The following is an 18,134-nucleotide window of genomic DNA, read 5'->3' on the forward strand; positions in this document are numbered from 1 at the left end:
GGACACGTCCTCTTACCTTAGCGGGGTCCTCTGCCTTGATCCCAGGTTTTCAGGGTCCCTGTTCGGGCGCCACTTGCTGGAACCAGCCGGCAATGAAAGGGACTCCTGATTTAGGGGGCGAGGACGGAAAAATAAAGACATAAGACAAAGGATGGGGTCGGGAGGTCTGCAGCTCAAGACTGCAGCCCCGTTTATTTTTAACTCTCCTTATTTATACTAATAGAAGTCAAGAGGTAACCTAAGGTCACCATAGTGCAGAAAAGCAAGAAAAGTCTTTAATAAAAACAAGGGTGCAGAAAGAACCAAGACAAGGTCAACTGATAGAAAGTAAAGCAAATTCTACAGAGATAGCAAGGCAAACCCAGACACCTGGTGTTTTTCATGAAAGCCAGTCCCTTGTACTTGCCTTCAAGTGAGCACAAGGGTCAAGATGACCTTGGAGCTTTACTGTCGGCTCCCAACAAATATGGACTATCCCTCTCTCCCCACACCCTCTTCCCGAGATACCTCACCCGGCCCTGAGATGGTCTCCAAGCACTCTGTTCCTACAGCGCTAGAAGGCAGAGAACAGAGTCCAGCCCCAGTGGTCACCCCGTGATTGGCAGATCTGTCTGTAGCAGGTATTTATTGAATAGCTGAATAGAGAAATCGCACACACACACACACACACACACACACACACACACACACACACACACTCAGTTAGAAAAGACAGGAGCTGGGCACCAGTGGCTCACACCTGCAATCCCAGCCACTCAGGAGGCTGAGATCTAAGGGTCAATATTCAAAGCCAGCCCAAGCCAGGAAGGTCTGTGAGACCAAAAAGCCAGAGTTGGTTGTGTGACTCAAGAGGCAGAGCCGCCAGCTTTGAGCAAAACCAAAATTAATTAATTAATTAAAAATTTTAAAAACTCAAGGGTAGCGCTCAAGCCCCACAACTGGCACCAAAAAAAAAAAAAAAAAAAACAAAAAACTAAATAAATAAAAGAAGACAATGTGAAAGAGAAGAGACACCAAGATATCAGACAAGATCAATTACTAAGGGGAGGGGGACCCAAAGAAAAAATAAGAAAGCAAATCACCCATTAAGAGAAAGAACCAGAGAACACAGAAGATAGAAACAGAAGTAGAAGGCCAACGAATGAACACAGCATGGAGATGGGAGAACTTCAATCTACAAGCTGACAGCTGATGTGTGCAAGCACAAGGCTGAGGCTCTGAAGATCCCAATATTCCAGTCTATGCCAGACTGCTGTGCCCAGGGGGGTGGATATGGCGGTGGTTTGGCCCTGTGATTCCAGTACAGCAACTCTGGCACGACCTGGGCACTTCTCAGAGCCGCAGAACACCAGGCCACACCCAGACCAGAATTTGTGCTGTGCCTGGGCTTCCCAGAGCCTCTGCACATGGGGCCACCTGAAATCCACCCACAGCTCCTCCATGTTTCCTTCAGGTCAGTGGTGCAGGGGGCACCGGACATGGTTACTGAGGAGCCACCAGCCCTGAGGCAAATCAACCTGGAGACCCTGGGCCTCAGTTTTCCCATCTCTTAAATGAGAAGCCTGCAGTGGACATCTTTCTAGCAGGTCAGAGCTATATGTTCCTGGTTTCCTCTAATCCACCAGACCAGACAAGCCCTGCCCCCAGCTTCATTAACTCATTCATTCATTCACTCAGTGCACATGTGTGTATTTCATTAGGTACTACTAGTCACTCAACAACGTTAAGTACAAGTGCTGAATTGAAATCTCTCTCCCCGCCCTGGAGAAGTTCACACACTTCCCCTTCTCCAGCCGGGTGTGTGAAGAGAATTTTAGGACACCAAGTACACCCGGAATCCTGACCAGGTGCCAGTGGCTTCGAGAAGGTCTGGAGAAAGGCCACAAGGCCACTAACCTGGGAGGAGCATGGACATCCAACCACGAGCGCTTCCTTCCAGCTCACACCACCACTCTCCCATCCCTGCCCCCCGGGGCTGAGGCACCCAATGGGTTTTGTGCCAAGGCCAGGGCCTGGGCAGGCCCTGAAGCCCACCCCTCTCCAGTCTGCCTGCTGCTGGCCCAGCCCCGGCCTTCTGGAAGAGGCCATCAATCCCAGCACTAATCTCCTATCTCTGGAGAATCCCCTGTGGTTGAAAGCAGCGATCCACTCTAATAAAATGTGAACAATTCATTAGACCCATAACTCCCCTTTTGATCTCTATTTATTTACAGAGAGGGTTGGGGAGTGGGTGGAGGGACTCTGTGAGGATGGGGCTGTGCATACCCAGTGGCAGAGAAGGGGAAATGGGAGTCAACTGTGAGGAAGAACTTTCTAGAATTGTCAGAGAAGCTTGGAGGATGAGGCTGAAAAACAAAACAGAAGAGCCATGCCTGGCCAAGACCATCCACACCCCACCCCATTGGGTCAACCTCCATCTTTGTAGTTCAAAAGAGGAACTGAGAAGGGAAGCATGGGGGAGAGGAGGTGTGGCTCCATTGATAGAGTGCCAGCCAATAGAGTCAGGGACCAAGTTCAAGTTAAAACTGGAAAAAGGAAAGAGAAGCACACTAGCTTAGAACCACCATGCCCAACCACACAGAGCCACATGGCCAGTTCTCCCTGCCCCTTCCTCACACCTTGCCTCAGACAACTGAAGGGACTTCAGCCCACAGAGGCGAGCACAGATGTCATCGTCAGTTGATTCTTGAAAAGCAAAACATAAAATGCCATCAACATCTTCCCTGTCCTCTAATGCCCCATCCTCAAATCCAGCAGAGATGAGAAGGATCTGGAAAGATGTCTTACGATGTAAAAAACATGCTGAGAGCCAGATCAACTCAGCCCGCTTCTCCCTGCCAAAGATCACTTCCTCCATCTGCTGATTTCAGCCTCTGGTGCCGTTCCCCACCCAGCCTCCCCTGCACCAGGCCCTACCCACAGGGGCCATGAGGCCAAAAGCCAAGAGGACCTTGAAGAATCTGCCGCCATCTTTCTAGAAGCAAGGCCCTACAGTTCCCTGCTCCTCCAGTATGAGGCGCTCTTCTCAACCAGACTAAAAAGAAGGAAGAGAAAGAAGCCAGGCGCCAGTGGCTCACTTTTGTCATCCAAGCTACTCCAGGAAATGAGATATGAGGATTGAGGTTCAAAACCAGGCCGGGTAGGAAAGTCTGTGAGTCTCTTGTCTCCAATAAATTACTGGGAAAAGGTTGGAGGTAGTGGTGCTGTGGTTCAAGTGGTAGAGCGCTCACCTTGAGCTCAAGCGCTCAGGGACAGCACCCAGGCCCAGAGTTGAAGCCCCACAACAGCCAAAAAAAGCAACTGGTGTGCAGAGGGGGTGATTTTTTGAGAGGGATTTTTCTCCTCCCTTCCCTATCCTGCCATTTATCCTCACTTACTCCTCTGCCTGCTGCATAACCCCTAAGAAAAAAATCACCCAGTAGCAGAGGCAGACTTTGCAGACAAGACAGGCTTCCTAGAGCCAGGGCCAATGAGTGAGAAGAGGAGGCAGGCCGGAGCCCATGGGCCGCTGTCCCCATGCGGGGACCCCAGTCCGGCACCCCAGAAACACGGCCCCCAGGTAGGCTGGGCCTCCTCGCTTCACAGCACCATGGACCCTTCCTGGGAAGTCTTGGTTTCTATTAATTTCTTGTCTTAATTGCATACCACGTGTGGTCCTCGTAGCTATTAAAGCTGCTCTTGCTCCAACCAGCAACCCTGTCATGCATGTCAGGGGGGAGGGGGCAGGAGGAGACAAAAAGCCAACCCAACTGGCAATTCATGCAGCCAGGAGGAGAGGAGAACAAAGGCTCCCCCCTCACCCTGACCCCTTGCCTTGGGGGTCCCCCCCAAGCTGCAATGGCCCACCTGTGGCCACACCCCCAGAGGCCTTGGCTGGTCGGAACCCCCCACCCACATTGGGGTCCAGCAGTTTGCCCCCAAAAAAAGGGAAGGACAGGGGAAGGGGGGAGGAATGTGTGGGTATAAATAGATGTGTAGACACAGGAGAAATTTACAGCTCAGAGAGAGAACACAGGCATGAAGGATAATTGAAAAACATAAAGAAACCTTCCCCCCCATCCAAATGAAAAAGCGGATTACAGACACAGTCCCTCCTTGCAGAGCTTAGGTTTTTAAGGTCTTCCTCAGCGCCGCCCCCCCTCCGGGGGGGCTGGCAATCCTGCCTATCCAGCCAGCCTGGGCCCCTGGGTGACCTGGCCTCTGGGGACAGGAGGCAGCATGGGACCAGCGGTCCACCCTTGGGATGGCCCCAGAGAGCCTCACTGTAATCCTCCCTCCTGATTTTTAATGTAAGGAGGGAGAAGATCATTAGGATGGGGTGGAAAGATGGAGCCAGAAGATAGGGGTGTGGGGGTGGGGGTGGAGACATTAGGCACAAGGGGAGAAGTGGGGGGGGATGGAATCTAGATAGCTGGAGCTCCAGGCGAAGAAAATGGCATTTAACTAGAAAATCATCATTCACCCCGACACCCACCCACTCTCCCACCTGGCTGCTCCCAGGACCCCCCCCCCCAAAAAAAAATGTTTGATGATGGAAGGGAAAGGGGCCGCCTTCTTTGTAAGAACTCTTCCCCCCCCCAAAAAAAATATTTTTCAGATCCTTTTGGGGGGAGCAACCCAAAAATAAATGAATAAAGATCCACTTGAAGGGAATGAATGGTAGAGACTCCTTTTGTGTGTGTGTGGTCCAGGGAGGGAGGTGACAGGGTGCCTGGAACCCCCTGCCCCTGGTGAGGAGCAGGGTGGTGGGGTGGTGGGGGAGGGGAGGTGTTACCGCCTGAGCAGGGCTCACTGGGTGGGTAAGAGCTGAACCTGTAGCTGGTCAGGGCAGCAGACAGCATGGTGGTGGCTCCTGACTCTGGTGCTGGCTGTCATATCCACCTGGGAGGGAGCCGGGGAGCTCCTGTGGAAATCTGGTGCTGGGCGAGGCGGGATGGCCCCAGCATGGGTGGCAGGCCAGAGGGCAGGCTGGCGGGCTAGTCGGTTGGTGGCCGTTGTCCTCCACTCCCACGGCCCGCTTGGTGGGGCTCCGTGCCAGGCTCTTCTTCCTGGCCCTCCTCTTCCACGAGGAGGTTCAGCAGGGGAGGCTCAGGGCTGAGCAGAGGGGCACCAGCTGTGTCCCCCAGCGGAGGAGGAGCATGGCTGAGCCTGCGGCCATCCCTTCCTGGGGGAGGGGGAATAAAAGAGAGAAAAAGAGAGAGGGGGGAGAGAGAAGGGAGGTCAGGGCACAGGGGGGGCGGTGAGGGGAAGGGAGCACGCTCCAGGAGAAATCCGGAGTGGGTGGCAGGGGAGGGGGAGTCCCGAACCCCGAGTGTGTGTGTGTGTGTGTGTTGTGTGTGTGTATGTGTGTGTGTAAGGGGGGTCTGGAAACCGCCGCCACGCATCCCGGTGGGGGGGGGGGGGGTCGCAGGAACAACCGCTCCGCACTATAAATAGTTCCAGGGAGGTCTGGGCAGCCCTGGCAGTGCCAGGACGGGCGACCCGAGGGGGGCGGAGGGAGGGGTCGCGTGCACCCGCAGTCACTCACACTGGGAAGGTGCCATCCAGTGTGGCCGAAACCCTGGGCTGCTGGGGCTGACAGGTCAGGGGTGCCTGGGCCATGGCTGCGCTGGCCGCGGCTGTGGGGCCTCCTCCTCCTCCTCTTCTTCCTCCTCAGCCTCCTCCCACCCCGGCTCCTGCCGATGGCTCTGCCAGTACCCTCGCCAGAACCCCGGCTTCCGCTGGCAGGGCGCGTGTTGGCTCGGGCGGACCCACGCACCTGTACACGGGTGAGCCCCCACTGCCATCCCCCTCACGCACTGCCCCGCCCCCTCCCCGCGCACGCGCGTCCTCGCGGGCTTCACCTGCCATTCGAGCTCCAAGCCAGACCCAGGAGGAGGGAGGGATCCCCACGGCCCAGCCCCGGCCCCCGCCCCCCAAACCCGCAGAGAACCACGACGAGCCCTCCCCCCCCCCCCCCCCCCCCCCCCCCCCCCCCCCGGTCTCCTTGACCCCCAAAACCCGCAGAGATGGATGGCGAGCCCAGAATCCCCGCAGCCCAGCCCCGCCCCCCGCAGGCCCAAAGCAGGGTGCTCACCTTGGCTCCATGGGCCCGGGCGGTGGTCGGGGTCAAAGGTCGGGCCCCTCCCTCCCGTGGCAGGTTTACCTCAGTGGGTCGGTGTCTGGAGCACTCTGGGAGGAACCCGGCCGGTGAGGCAGTGCCCCGGAGACCGCACAGGTGGCCAGGCAAGGGCTGGATTTGGGGTTCACATCGCCTGAGACGGGTCGTGCACGTGCACACGCACAGACAGCACAAGAAGGCGCGTGCCTCCTTCCCTCGGGCCTGCGCCCCCTCCTCCGCCCCGCCAGATCGCGAGCACCCTGGTGGGGGTGGCTGCCCAAGTTGAGCGCCGGACACAGGGTCGGACTGGGGGATACCCTAGGCCGAACCCTGAATCGGCGTCGCCTCCTGCCGGCTGCTGAGGCAAAAGAAGGGGCCCGTGCCAGGAGCAGGGCCTCCTGAGGGCGGGGTCGTGCCCGGGCTCCTCTGATTGGCTAAACTCCTGGGGGCCTCTGACAGGTGGAGAGGCATGATTGACAGGCTGTAATTTGCATATGGCGGCTGTGGCTGGGCGGCCAGGTGCCCACTAGGCTCGTTTTCCTCCCTTCGAGGAGCCTCTGCTACCATCGCCCCGGAGCCCATATCGGAGCCCGGGCCGCGACCTCTGGGAGGTTCTCCCGAGTTCCAGCTAACCAGCACAAAGCTGGAGGAGTGGAGCTGTGGTTCAAGCGGTGCAGCGCCAGCCTCCAGGGGAAAGGGAAGAAAATCAGGGAAAGCCCAGCCTGCGGCCCGGAGTTCGAGCCCCAGGATGGTGCGGACTGAAGTAAGTGGGAGCGGGATGGGGGTCGGGGCGCCCCTGGATAGTAATTGAGAAAAAAATATAAGCAAATGCATAGAGTATGGATAACAAAATTGAAAGCCTCAGTGCTTCTCCTTCCTACAAAGTAATCCATCAAAGATTGAACTATCCTAAAAATATCATAAAATAATACTCTGAGGCTTGAACTCAGGGCCTGGGCATTGTCCCTGAACTTCTTTTGCTCAAGGTTAGCACTCTACCAATTTATCCACAGCACGATTTCCAGCTGAGGAATCGAACCCAGGGCTTTGTGCATGCCTGGCAAGCATTCTACCACTAAGCTACATTCCCAGCACTTACAAATTTAAAAAACAAAAACAAAACTAAATTTCAGTGTAATGAATAGGCTTAAAGTAATTTAGAACCCTTGAAATCATAACTTAGTGAGTGTTAAAAATGTTCAGAGTAAACATGAAAGGGGCTTAAACCCCTTTCATATCTTTCAATAAACCCAAAGTAATACCACTGTGGGCAATTCCTCATACATGAAAGGAAAGAATTGCCTTAGATACTGGCAGCCATTGATAGTTTCAGTAAGGTAAAAGATCTGCAACATATTTGAAAAATAACTGCAGCATTCGTTGTGACAGTGCAACCTGAAAGAACTAAATGTCTATTGGTGGAGAAAAGAAAAAGAATTGGAGCAGGACACAGGTGGCTCATCCCTGTAATCCTAGCTACTCAGGAGGCTGAGATCTGAGGATTGCATTTCAAAGCCAGCCTGGGCAGGAAAGTCTGTGAAAATTTTATGTCCAATAAGCCACCAGAAAACCATAATTGGACTGTAGCTCAAGTGGTAGAGCACTGGCCTTGAGCTGAAGAGCTCAGGGACAGAGCTCAGGCCTAGAGTTCAAGCCCCATGACCAACAAAAAAAAAAAAAGAAAAGTAATTATATATTAATATATGATATGAGTAATATTACATTACAACAAAAAAGTGAAAGAAATAAGGCTACATGTATCAGCAAGGTCATCTTTCCATAGATTTGATAAAAGAAAAATAGCAAAGTGTAAATATGCTTAAGTATTATAATTCTTATATGTTTTAATACAAACCAGATTTTCATGTTTTATATAAATGAGTGATATAATTATACAAATACATAGAAATGCTGAACACTGAAATCAGGAGAATTGTTTTTGATTCTTAGGTATGAAAGTAGTTAAACATTAGTGATATTCTTTATATTATGTATATCTTTTTTTTTTTTTGCCAGTATGGGACTTGAACTCACATGCTATACATTTGTATGCATCTTTAACCATGGATAGTAATTGAGAAAAAAATATAAGCAAATGGGTAGAGAAAGGATAACAAAATTGAAAGCAAAAGCCAGGTGGGCACCAGTGGTTCATGTCTGTAATCCTAGCTATTCAGGTGGTTGAGATCCAAGGATTGGGGTTCAAAGCCAGTTCTAGACAGACACATTGGGGAGACCTTTGTCTCCATTTAATCAGCAAAAAGCCTTAAGTAGAGGTGTGGCTCAAATGGTAAAGTGCCAGCCTTGAGCAAAACCTTTTGAGAGGCTCAGTACTGATAGAAAAGAAAAAAAAAGAAATTGAAAGCAAAAGACTTAATTATAGTAACTATAAAAGAACAGCTTTTGCAACTGAGATGAAACAATCATAGGGCTTGTGAAGGATTTGAGTAGTGAATAAGAAGGAGGAATTTAGGATAGTTCAATCTTTGATGGATTACTTAGTAGGAAGGAGAAGCATTGATCAAGATAGGAAAAGCAATCTTTGATTTATGAATTAGGAAAGCTTTGGACCTGTTATCTGAGACATCTAGCTAGAGAACGTGGTGGATAATCTAAGTGACTGATGTGTCAGAGACATGTGAAGACAGAGGGTATCTTTAAATTATTTTTAATAGTTATTTTTTATGAGTTTACAAACACACAGCCTTGGTCTGACTAGACCATGGTTAGTGCCCAAATTATACTGGATAGTTAGAAACTAAAGTAAACAAAATCTCTTAGGAGAAATTAAAGGGCATCATCATTAGATGGTAGGAGGAGAATCAGCTGGATGAGTTAATTCAGTGGTTAATTCAATGGTAAAACAAGATTCAAAAAAGTATGCTAACAGAGAAACCATGTGGTAAGATTTGAAAGAAAAGAGTTTCTAAGAAACTCAGCCACATAGTTTAGGTAAAAACCTTTTGGCTATTGACAAGGCATGCTATAGATAATGCTCTGGTGAGCCTAGAATAGACTGCCAACACACAAGATACTGGCTTTCTGTTTGAGACCTTGGCCTTTCTTGTGGCTTCTGCCTGGCTGTCAGCATTGTGGCCAATGTTGTGATCATTGCCTCAATCTGTTCTCATGGTACCCTTCTCTGCCTGAAGTCTCAACATCACCTAGAGTTGTCCCCTCATCAGGGTAGAACAGAGCTCAAAATTTAAGAACAAGCTGGGTGCCAGTGGCTCATACCTGTAATCCTGCACTCAGAAATTTGAGATCTGAGGATCATGATTTGAAACCAGTCCAAGCAAAAAAAAAAAAAAAGAAAGTTGATGAGACTCTTACCTTCTACTTACCACCAAACATCCAGAACTGGAGCTGTGGCTCAAATGATAGAGCAATAGCCTTGAATAAAAAAGCTAAGGGACAGCACCCAGACCTTAATTTTAAGGTTCAAAACTCCACATATAGTCAAAAAAATTAGAACAATTTTTGAAGCAAACTAGATATATGACTGTAGTAAGGCCTTCATTTCTCTAGACCTCAGCTGCTTTGTCTATACTGGTGGATTTAGAGAAAGTCTCCTTCAGCTCCAGTATTTTAAGTTTTGTGAAATAATAAAATCATGTATATAAATACCTTCCACATGTAGTAGAGGAGATAGTTTTGTAGATATGTCTTCAAAAGTAGTTTTGTAGACAGCTTCAAAGGATGAAGAAAACAAATTTAGCCCACGTCCTAAGCAGCAGGGAAATAGTTAGGAAGTCTTCTATAATTTCAACACTGGGTGTTTTTGCAGTAGTTTTCTGTGCTTCCCTGCTGCTCTATCAGGACAGATTAATTATGTGGTTCAAATCTTATTGCTCCCCAGTTAGAGATGAAGCAAAAGTCCCTGATGCGCCTGGGGAATGAGGCTGAAGAAAAACTCAGTTCAGAAGCTGTAGATGTGAACCCAGAGAGCATAGGTGAGTATGCCACTACCAGCCGTGGTTACTGGTCCATCAGTTGTTTTGTTATTGTTTTGTTCAGAACTGAGAGAACTTATGCCTGTCTTCTTGGTAATTCTTGTGGAGTCTGTTTTGACATATGAAAAGTGATAAAGAATGATGCTTAAGGTTGTTTTCAAGGATATGTCAAAAATGGAGAAAATGCCAAAAAGAACTAATTGTTTACTAACATGTTCCAACATCTTTCTAATTGCTTCTTTTAAGAGGCTTCAGATTCATGTATGCAGCTCAAAGAATTATGAAAGATTGCTATTAATTTTTTAAAATATCTTTGAAAACCTATTTTTGTAGAGAGCTAGGCTGAAACTTTTACAGGTAAAAAAGTGTAATGCTTGGGATTTGCATGGAAATCATCAGATCTTGGGAGTGGGGGGAAACAAGATTAGTTGTGATTTGATCATTATTGAGACAGTGGATATATAGAATAGTCATTTTACTATTCTTTATATTTATTTAAATGTTCACTATAATAAAACATTAAAAAAGTATTGGCATGATCGTGATTCATATAATTAAAGTTTGATTGTTTCCTATCAGTAGATGCAGAATTTATGAAGATGAAGTGTAAATAGATTATTTTTCCCTCTGAAAGTAATTACTAAGTTTAATTTTTCTTTATCTCTCTACCATTTTTTTTGCACTTAACAAAAGAATGTATTCAGAAAAGTTTTCTATTATTAAAATTTTTGCCTATTGACAAAAGTTCAGAAGAAACCTTTGACAAGTTGGTGACTGTCAATGAAACTGATCATCTCCAGCCACTAGACAGACACCAGAGGACAAGCTCTGTGGTAGAAGAGCATTTCCAAGCCTCAGCATCTTCCACAGAAGCAGGCCCCTCAATGCCGGAGACAACAGTCCTGACTGGGAGGTCCCTTCAAAGCTGCCACCAAGTAGTGGGCGTCCCTCTGCAGAAATGCCCACTGCTGAGGAGCCCTCCTCACCTTCCACACCCACCTGTGGCCACCCTTCACCCGAGGGTGACTCTAGCTACTCTCTTTCAGATCCTTGGAAGAAGGCTAGACCACTGCCTACAGTAAAAGAGAAATATCCAGTGTTGAAGGATGCCATGGAGTTCATTAAAGATCAATCACTCTCACATGAGAGGTGAGCCAGTCATTTTCTCCCAGTACTTTCTCTTTGCAAATCATAGATAACAGTTTAGGCAAAGGCTTGAAGTTCAGGTTAACAGTGGGCAAGTGATATTTAGGATAGAACCAAACTTGTTTTATAATATTCAAGATAAAAAAGTGGTGAGTTTTCCTGTAAAGAAGTGTTTTTCATATAAGATTTGTGTATTATACTGCATGGAGAATATATCTCAGTAATCTTGTTTTTTGTTTTTGTTTTTTTAAGGAAGCATTTCCGTTGGTAGCTGTCACTTAAAAAAATGTTAACCCTGGGAAAAATTCAGGTTTTGATCTTTTCTGACAGTCCATGGGCCTACCTACCTCCCTGAAAGTTAGTGAGGAATTTCCTAATTTTATGAATTAAAGCTTTATTTCTTGATAGACAAGTAAATGTATCAAAGCTTTTCAGAATTAGTTTTTCAAAATGAGTTGTATCTTCACACAATTTGTGTGCAATTGATTCTTAATGCTGCTAATGGTAGATAGTATAATCTCCTTTGCATGATGTGTCTAATACCAACAGCAGTACTTTCTTCTCATTCATAAAGCTTCAGAACTTGGGTGCAGGATAGGTGGGTTTTTTTTCCCACCCTAACTCTGATTCCTGCATATTATGACTTGAGTTCTGTCTCCAGTGTTGTAAAGGTTCTTTCCTTAAAGAAAGCCCAAGTCAAGAGCATCCTGGAAGCCCTGAGGGTACTTCAGTACTGTACAGAATCTCTAGGACAGCCTCACTGCTTTCATCGACCATATATACTTTTCCTGTTGGAACTTCTGACCTGCCAGAAAGATTTTACCAATAAGTACAAAGGACAAATCTGCAAAGAAAATAAGCTGAGGTAATTTTAAAGAAAAAAAATGATCTTTTCTAATTAATAATTATCATTTCCATGTGGAAGACAAATGTACATACATTCTTCCATCCTAAGGAAAGAATGGATCATATCTTTTAGTAGGTACCATGAACATGTGTATTCAGCTGTGTTTCACCAGGCAGAATAATATTTTAATATTTCTCCTGGGCACATTATTATTTGGCTTCTGGAAAATGTGAGCTAAGATATAATCATTTACAATAATGATGTTAACTTAAGTGCTGCTAAAGTTGGTTCTAATCTTCATTCAATAATTTTTTTTTAAGTATCTACTGTGCCAGGCACTGTTCAAAGTGTTATATATTCAGTAGTGGAGAAGACAGACCAAGTAACTGTTTGTTTTTTTTGTCAGTCCTGGGGCTTGAACTCAGGGCTGAGCACTGTCCCTGAGCTTTTTTTGCTAAAGGCTAGCACTCTACCACTTGAGCCACGGTGCCACTTCCAGCTTTTTCCATTTATGTGGTACTGAGGACTCGAACTCAGGGCTTCATGCCTGTTTGGCAAGCACTCTACCACTAAGCTACATTCCCAGCCCCCAAGTTCCTATTCTAATTGAGCTTATATTCTCTTGAAGAGTAAAAGAGAACATTTTGGGGGGAGGGGAAGAGGATGCTGGTCCTGGAGCCTGAGCTCAGAATGGGGACACTGCCCTTGAGTTTTTTTGCTATGTAAGTTGTTAGCAATGGTGCTCTGAACTCAGAGGATGAAGCTCCTCTGTATTTTTGGAGATCCTATTATACCTTGTACTTGGGAGAACTTTTTTCTATATTTTTTGTTATTCCTCTATGTGGTGTTAGCTACTGTAACCTACATTATAAGGACTTGGATTATAAGAAGTTTTTTTTTCTCATTCCATTGTGCAATGGGAATTGTTTAAAATTAAAGCTTTCTCCTTATTAACTGCCTTCATCCGTTGTCCTGATGTTAGATCGCACTGATGTCAGAGAAAGGATGCAACATTGGACAGCCATCACCATGCTGGTCAGTTTGCCCATCATTTCAATTCTTGTCTGCACCTGCATGATATAGTCCTCTAGTGGGACAGAATGTTCACACCATTCCTCATAGCACTAGCCCAGAGTTTAGAAGAGTAGACCAAATTCATTTTGTTGGAATACATGAATGAAAGTGTATTTGTTGGAAAATATTTTTTTTGTCAGTCCTGGGCCTGAATTGCTTATGTGGTGCTGAGGAATCAAACCCAGGGCCTCATGCATACAAGACAAGTGCTCTACCACTGAGCCACCTTCCTAGCCCTAACATTTTAATTTTTTAATTCAGGACTGGTGCTCTACCTCTTGAGCCACACTACCATTTCCAACTTTTTGCTGGTTAGATGGAGATAAGAGTCTGGTGGATTTGGCTACCTGGGCTACCTCAAACTTTCATCCTCAGATTTCTGCCTTTTTTGTTGTTGTTGTTGGTCATGGGGCTTGAACTCTGGGCCTGGGTGCTGGATCTCAGCTCTTCAGCTCAAGGCAAGTGCTCTACCACTTGAGCCACAGCACCACTTCCGGTTTTTATGGTGGTGTATTGCAGATAAAGTCTCATGGACTTTTCTGCCTGGCTGGCTTTGAACCTCGATCCTCAGATGTCAGCCTCCTGAGTTGCTAGGATTACAGGCATGAGCCACTGGCACCTGGCTATGTAGAACTTTTATAGTCACATAACAGAAATTCACTGCTAAATCTAAAATCATTGGGGATTATATTCCATTTATTTAATTCTGTTTACAAATAATTTATTTAAAAGATATTCTAGGGCCTGGTAAGGTGGCTCAGCGGTATATTGCTTGCCTTGCATGCATGAGGCCCTGGGTTCAATTCTTTAGCACTCATAAGCACAAAAAAGCCAGAAGGGGCGCTGTGGCTCAAATGGTAAAGTGCTAGCTTTGAACTGAAGAGCTCAGGGACAGGGCCCAGGCCCAGGTTTCAGGCCCATGACCAAAAATAAATACATACATACATACATACATACATATCTAAAAAAAAAAGATATTCTACAAGCCAGGTGCAAGTAGCCAATGTCTATTATCCTAGCTACTCAAGAGGCTGAGATCTGATAAATGTGGTTCAGAGTCAGCTTGGGAAGTCAAATCCATGAGACATTTATTTATTTAGTTATTTTATTTGTTTTTAATTTATTGTGAAAACACTGTACAGAGGGGTTACTATTACATGGGCAAGATAATGAGTACATTTTTTATCAAGCATTGTAGCCTCCTCCTTTGTTTCCCCTTCCCATCCCTTCCCATCCTCACGGCCCCCCCCCCCCCCCAGCCCTGCCCTCCTCCATGAGACTTTTATTTTCAGTTAACCAGCAAAAAGCTGGAAGCAGAGGTATGGCTCAAGTAATATGTTACCATTGTGAGGGGGAGATTGCTGAGGGATGCTGAAAGCCCTGAGTTTAAACCACAGTAACGGCAGATACAAACTGCAGAAGCATCATGGGGGTTGGGAGGCCATAATCTTTCCTCATACTTAATTTGGCAAGGATAGATCAAAATGGTATACATGTTTGAATGTAATCCTACTTCTTAGAGTTTACTGCCAATAATATTTTGGGAAATATTTGTCCAGACTTTTTCCTACAAAAGTGTTAATATATTCATGTTACAATAGTTCACATTAGTTTCATTCTTTTTTAGTTTGGAAAGGGAAAATGACTAGAAATCTTTCATATTATTAGTGGCTACAGTATTCTTCATAATTCTAGAATTTGAACAAAATTATTTAAACTGCCACTAACACATACATTTGTCTTTTAACAGATTCTAATTCATATCAGTGGAATATGTAGTCTTTGTCTTCTTTCACTGGACATATTCTTGAGTTTATCATGTTGTAGCCTGTATCAAAATGTTACTTCTTTTTATTGCTGAATATTCTATGGGATGGATATACTACATTTTGGTTGTCTATTCAGTAGTTAGTAGGTGTTTGAGTTGTTTTCCCTTTGTTTTTTTTTGTTTTTTTTGGTCGATTATGGAGCTTGAACTCTGGGCCTGAGCACTGTCGCTCAGCTCTTGAGCTCAAGGTGAGTACTCTACCACTTGAGCTACAGCACCACTTTCAGATTTCTGTGGTTTATTGGAGATAAGAGTTTCAAGGACTTTCCTACTGGGGCTGGCTTTGAACAGTGATCCTTAAATCTCAGCCTCCTGTGTAGCTAGGATTACAGGTGTGAGCCACCAGGCCTCTGCTTTGTTTCCACTTTTGACTTCTATGAACATTTGATACAATTCTTATGTCAGCAGGAGGCCTGTGGCTCACACCTGTAATCCTAGCAATTTGGGAGGCTGAGATCTTCTGATCATGATTGGAAGCCAGCCTGAGCAGGAAAAGCCATGAGATAACTCCAATTAGGCACCAGAAAACTGGAAGTGGAGCTGTGGCTCAAAGTGGTAGAATTCTAGCCTTGAGCACAAAAAGCTCTGGGACAATGCCTAGGTCCTGTGTTCAAGCCCCATGACCACAGCCCTCCCCCCAATCTTGATGTTGACATGTTGTTTCTCTTGTTGAGTTGATTCTTTTTTTTTTTTTTTTTTGGAGTCCGTCGTGGGGCCTAAAATCTGGGCCTGGGCACTGTCCCTCAGCTCTTCAGCTCAAGGCTAGCACTCTACCACTTGAGCCACAGTGCCACTTCCAGCTTTTTCTTTTTCTTCTGCTTATGTGGTGCTAAGGAATTGAACCCAGGGCCTCAGGCATGCAGGCAAGTGCTCTACCACTGCTACCCTTCCCAGCCCATACTATGAAATTTTAACGAGAGAAGAAAACATTATATGTGACAGTTGAATAATAGCTTTAAGTAAATACCCATAGAGGTCAATTAAACTAACACAATATCCTGGTGTTCCATTTTATCTTCAGTTGTAGTCATATGTAGTGTTTCTTTTGCCCATGTAAATTACTCTATTACAGTTGATCACAGAATTAATTATTGATGGCTATTAATAAATTTTATTGATGCAAAAATTAAATATGTTTCAGGAACAAGATTGTGCTGTATAAACTATGCAGCAGAAAGTAGAACAATTAAAAGCAGAACATACAGATTGCTCTGACCTTTTACAGTGACAAACAAGTGAACTTGAGTTTAGCACTCAGTGGGAATAATGTCTTAGAAAAGAATTTGAGGTAGTTTTATTTTAATTTTTTTAGCATACTTATATTTATCATGTAGTGACTTCAGCCTAGAGGAAATTTTGCACTGCAGAACAATAAAAAGTCATTGTTGGGAGGCTTTTAAAGTGTATATTTGGCTTTTTTGGGGGGGAAATCTTTAGTACATGTACAAAACATTTTACATTTTGTGCTTGATTTAAGCAACATTTTTTGGGGGGGGATGGGCAGGAAGTATATTTGAGTATGAATTCAGGACCTTATACTTGCTAGTTTGGATGCTCTATTGTCCAGCCAGTCTTTTTGAACTGGTTATTTTTGAGATACAGTCTTGCTTTCTGCCCTGACTATGATCTGCTTATTTTAGGTTTCTCAGCAGAGCTTGGATGATATGTGTTCACCACTGTGCCCAGCTCTCAGTTGTAAAGAGGTCTTTCAAATGTTTTTCCCTGGGCTGACCTTCTGTCTTTGCTGCATGTGCACTTCTCAATGTCAGCTGCTTAGGCAGCTGGGAATATAGGCATGAGCCACCTGGTTTAAAATTTCACCTTTTTTTTTTTCAGGTCCTGGGGCTTGAACTCTGGCCTGGGTGCTATTCCTGAGCTTTTTTTGCTCAAGGCTAACACTCTACCACTTGAGCCATAACCACACTTCTGTATTTTTCTGTGATTAACTGGAGATAAGAATTTCAAAGACTTTCTTGTGTGGACTGGCTTTGAATCATGGTCCTCAGCTCTCAGCTTCCTGAGTAGCCAGAATTACAGGCATGAGCCACTAGCACCAAATAGAAATTTCACTTTTAACAATTAATTCTCATAGAATATGTGGGAAGCTTGAGAGTAATTGTTTATATTTTAAGGTTGAGGAAGCAACACAGTAAAAGTTTTGGTATACTCAGGGGTTAAATGATAATATTAAATTCTATTTTTATAGTGTAAATCATTTATATTAGCAGGGTTTGAAGAAAGATTTTAGATAAGACTTTAGGTAAGAAAAGAACATTAGTCTACAAAGAAAAATATGACTTTATGGGGCTGGGAAGATGGCTCAGTGGTAGAGCGCTTGCCTTGCATGCCTGAGGCCCTGGGTTCAATTCCCCAGCACCATATAAGCAAAAAAGAAAAAAGCCGGAAAGTGGCGCTGTGGCTCAAGTGGTAGAGCACTAGCCTTGATCTGAAGAGCTGAGGGACAGCACCCAGGCCCAGAGTTCAGGCCCCATGACTGGACCCAAATAAAAAAATATATGACTTTATGAATGGTGATGCTAACTAATTTTGAGAGATCTAATTGGTATATATTTTTGAAGCTTCTTTTACTTTCTGGGGAATGAAGTATTTCAGTAGGTAAAGAAGGTTTTCTTCTAAATTTAATATTCTTACTAGGTAAGTAAATATAAAGAATATGTAATAGCAGATACTAGAGATATATTTGTTAAATTCACTGCTATTATTTAATATTGTTATGAGGTTTTTCCTCTGTGTGTGTGTGTGTGTGTGTGTGTGTGTGTGTCCTGGGGCTTGAAATGAGGGTCTGGGTGCTGTTCCCAAGCTGTTTTGCTCAAGGCTAGTGCTCTACCATTAGACATTTAAGTCACACCTCTACTTGCAGCTTTTTATTTCTCTGTTGTACTTATTTCTTAAGTCCCATAGTACTTTTATTTTAAAGGAATATTTCGAAAGAAAGGGAGTTTGGGATCTCAACCTTACATAATCTTGCGTATCTAATCACATATTTTTCTATACAATACTGGGATAGATATAACTTGGCTAAATAAAGAATTTTATCTTAAAATCCATCTGTCTTGTAACTTGAAGAAGGCCTTGCCTCACTGGTTTTATGGTCTGCTATTGCTGATGAGAGGCCTAATACTATTCTTGCTGTGTTCTTTCCTCATTCATCTCCAAATTTCCTGG

Source organism: Dipodomys spectabilis, unplaced genomic scaffold, assembly GCF_019054845.1.
Source record: "Dipodomys spectabilis isolate Male_0828 unplaced genomic scaffold, ASM1905484v1 ptg000312l, whole genome shotgun sequence".
Taxonomy (NCBI): domain Eukaryota; kingdom Metazoa; phylum Chordata; class Mammalia; order Rodentia; family Heteromyidae; genus Dipodomys; species Dipodomys spectabilis.